Below are 4,137 nucleotides of genomic sequence, written 5' to 3'. Positions count from 1 at the left end.
ATGTCAAAATGGATAGAGCCTGGGACTTGGCATCAGAATGACACTAAGAGTTCAAATCCTGCCTTAGATACCTAATAGTTTTATAACACTAGGCAAGCTACTTAAACTCTCTGTGTCTCAGTTACCTCATCTGTAAAATGGGAAGATGCTGAGAAATGTGAAAGTGATATCTTTCTCCATTATTCCATCCCCCCCCAAATTACAGTGACCACAAAGTAAAGTATAAAATAATTACAGGAAGATTTGTGTTTTGTTTTACTAACAATAAACAAAAATAAAATTCACTCTCTCTGCTGTTTTTCTTTTTTTTTCTTTTGCACATCCTTTCCCCACAACCTGTTTGTAAGGAACTAAAACATTGTTTATTTTACTACACTTCAAATGCAGAACACCTACAAAGCAGAAGCATGTTAGCTTTTTAAAAGTAATAGGTGAAAAAAAAGATGATTCTTCACTAGTTTTAGGAAAACTTTCCAGAATTCTACTTCACACTTTTTCAGTAAATTCTGTGCATTTTGGTTTTGGTCCTATATTTCTGTAAGGATAATAATAATTTGATCCACAGATCTTTCCCCAAAAGCTTATTAACTGTGATTGATGCTCTGGATTGATAAGGCATTTGTTTAATTCACTGACCACTTTTGCCAGTAATAGATCCAGTCAAATCTTTGGGAATAGTTCTTTGTGTTGTAATAATGGGTTCACTAAGATCATTATTTGAGACATGGCCTCTTGCAGAGGAAAAATTATATCCAGCATCACCCTACAGTTCATAAGCCATCTGCCATTCAGAAAGACTCTATATATCTAATGTAGAGTCCCCAGTCTTACCCACACCAAAAACAACTAAGGCATCATCATAATTCTTTAGGAATTCCTCTTCTGTCATAAACTATAATACCTCTTCTTTTAGGCAATGGTGGTAGAATAGAAAGAGTTCAAGCTTTGCATTTTACCCCTCCACCATGGCCAAAAGGAGGTGGCCAGAGTTTTCCAAGAGAGTTCATTTCATTATATTCTTTTCTAAATGGGGGCATAGGATGCCCACCACCATCAAGGGGACATTCTATCAAAGCCCCCTCTTCCCTTCATGGGAAATCCTATAATATATCTTCATTACTCACCAATCATCATTGTGAAAACAACATACTCATAGGTTTCATTATAAAAATTGTGATTATAGGGTTTTGTATGTCCTTTGATAGGAAATTCAGATATAAGATCTAATATGATCTTTATGCACTCCATAATCCTATCAGACTTTCCACCAATCAGAACAACTCTATCAGTGAATTTAAGACAGCATCCCAGGAAAAACTTGATTGTTGTCCAAGTATTCTCTCAAAGATCTTTGACTTTATCCTCTGACCCCAATAATTCCTCCTGCCAGACTCTGGTGAATTAATAATCTTATAATCACAATTAAAAGTCTTTTCCTTTATAGTGTTTTACACTTCTGAAGTAGGGATAATTTTCTTGAGGGTTTCTCCAATTGTTTCAGGATTTGCCCTGATACTCAATATGTGCTCAGAGTCACTATCTAGGACTGAAACCCTGGTGGTGTAGGCTGTATAAAGTGCTTTAATCTTTTTGTCTCCTTTCCCAAAATGCATAACTCGAACCATTTTGCCAGTAAAGAGTTTTGCAAACCCTAAAGTGCCATATACGTGCTAGCTATTACTGTTATGCTAACTATAAAACCTCTAGGTCCTACCAACTCTACATTCCTGTCCAGATTCTATGACCCTACAGCATGAAACCAGGATCCCATGAATAATAGCAAAATGGGAATATCTAGAAGTTTAAGGAGATCCTAGACTTCCAAGTTGCAGAGCAGAAACAGCTGCTTGGTGGTGACAGTGGCAATTATGTTAATGGGGTAAGATGACCCAATTACTTCCACTTAGTATAGGCCATCATCTTAGCTCCTCCCTCCTAAAAATCCAAAATCAGCTACTAAAAAAATTATGAGGAGCAGCTGCAAGCTAGTCGAAGTACACATAAAGTGAATTACATCATCTTTGGAAGGTGGGTAATGTGTGGTATGGGAAAAGGGGATGGGAATTATTGAACAATAACAATGCCTGCTAAAATCTCCCCCCAAGAATGTAGCATTCCTTTAGAGGCATCATGAGAGAATGGAAAGAGCACTGGATTTGGAGTCCAAAGATGTGGGTCCAGATCCCACCTTTGCCACTTAAAACCCAGGTGTCTTGGGATATATCACTTCATCTCTCTAGGACTTAATTATGGAAGTTTTCCCAGTATGGTGGAAGTAGGAGCTCCCGGTCAGGAGATCTAGGTTTGAATCTCACTGCTAAAATTTACTAGCTCTTTGCCTGAGAGTAAGTCCTTTCACCTTTGTGGCTTTATGTAAAACAGAGATAGATGCCCAGACTATCTCACAAAGCCGTTGTTCAGATCAACGTTATTTGTGAAGATCACATTGCAATATAAATGGTTCTACTACTAATAATAACTTACAGGCCTCAGCTTGTGTTCTGTTGGCCTTACCCAGTTATTTTAACTTCTCAGAGTCTTGATTTCTTCAGTCACAAAATGAGAATAATGTTATTTGCTCTATTGACATCATAGGTTTGTTGTGAGGAAAGTTGTATAAATCATAAAGCCTATAGTGATTGTTTACTCCAAGAATATTAGAAAACCTTCCTGTGAATCTATATAATGTTCCTCCTATAACAGGTTATCATCTGATTTTCTTTTATAGTGAACACTTTGATTTGCAGAAAATACCCCAAAGGAGGGATTGTGATTAAGAAAATGAATAGAGAAGGGAGGTGATGTCAGCCTCTTACATTTACAAAGACTTGGGCTTAGCATAGCAAGGCACAGGTGCCCAGGAGGACATTAATAGACTTCCACCAGATGAGTTAAAGTCATAGCTGCCACTCAATCATGGCCAACAGCTGTCACTGCAGAGGAGCCAAGGGGGAATGAGAGATCAGGCACCTCATTGGAGAGCTACAGCTGGAGCTGCATTCTCAACAGCTGAATCCTCCACTGGCATAGTTAGCTTGGAGTTGTAGCTACTAACCTCCTGGGCTCTTTTGAGGCCACTAATCTCACCAACCACCTTTCTCAGTTTTCCGGTTGATTTAGGACCTTGGGATTTTTAAATTATGACTCCTTAATCTAGATATGCAATTTCATTAATGTAGAGAACTCTCAAAAGTGGAAATGCCTTCCCTCCAACAATACAAATAAATACGACATCTATAATTCATACTCTGGGAGAGTTGTCTGGGGCACCAAGTGGTTAAATTAGTCAGTCAGTCAATAAATATTTCTCAAGTGCTTATTATGCACTATGCTAAGACCTGGGCATATATAGAGGCAGTTACATGGCAGGCACAGTGGAAAGAATCCTGTCCCTGGAGTAAAGAAGACTCATCTTCCTGATTTCAAATCCAGGTTCACACTTACTAGCTGTGTGACCCTGGGCAAGTTTCTTAACCCTCTTTGCTTCACTTTCCTCATCTATAAAGTGAGCTGGAGAAGGCAATGGCAGTATCATGACTGAAGACAACTAAACAACAAAACACTGAAGTTCTACTTCATCCTAAACATATAGATGAAATTAACCAAAAAAAAAGGGGGTGGGGGGAGTGGTTCAAAAGGGCTTAAGAAAAACAGGTACATTTATATACCATTGCTGGGGCTATAAATTGGTCTAGTCATTCTTAAAAGTAATTTGGGGGGCAGTCACATGCCTCAGTGGATGAAGAGCCAGACCTAGAGAGAGAAGATCCTATATTCAAATCTAGTCTCAGATATTTCCTAGCTATGTGACCTTGGGCAAGTCATTTGACCCCAACTACCTAGCCTTTACTGCTCTTCCACCTTGCCAATATTTAGTATTGCTTCTAAAACAGATGAGATGGGTTTTTTAAGCCATTTAGAACTATACCCCAAAAGTGATTAAGTTGTACATGCCCCTTGACTCAGCAATACCTCTATTAGGTCTATTATCCAAAAGAGAGAAAAGAAAGAGTGGACATCCATATACAAAATTATTTAAATCAGCAATTTTCACAGCAGCAAAAAAATAGAAACTAAGGGTATACCCATCTACTGGGGAATAGGCAAATTATGACATTTGAATGTGATGAAATACTA

At 38.2% G+C, this 4,137-nt stretch overlaps 1 pseudogene; it reads right to left on the bottom strand.

Moving 5' to 3' along the window:
* Positions 1–327: 327 nt before the first annotated feature.
* On the bottom strand, positions 328–2,392 carry LOC100617400 (heterogeneous nuclear ribonucleoprotein K-like; annotated as a pseudogene).
* Between the last annotated feature and the right edge of the window lie 1,745 nt (positions 2,393–4,137).

The sequence above is a fragment of the Monodelphis domestica genome, chromosome 7 (assembly GCF_027887165.1).
Source record: "Monodelphis domestica isolate mMonDom1 chromosome 7, mMonDom1.pri, whole genome shotgun sequence".
NCBI lineage: Eukaryota > Metazoa > Chordata > Mammalia > Didelphimorphia > Didelphidae > Monodelphis > Monodelphis domestica.
This window is presented reverse-complemented; position numbering and strand designations above follow the sequence as displayed.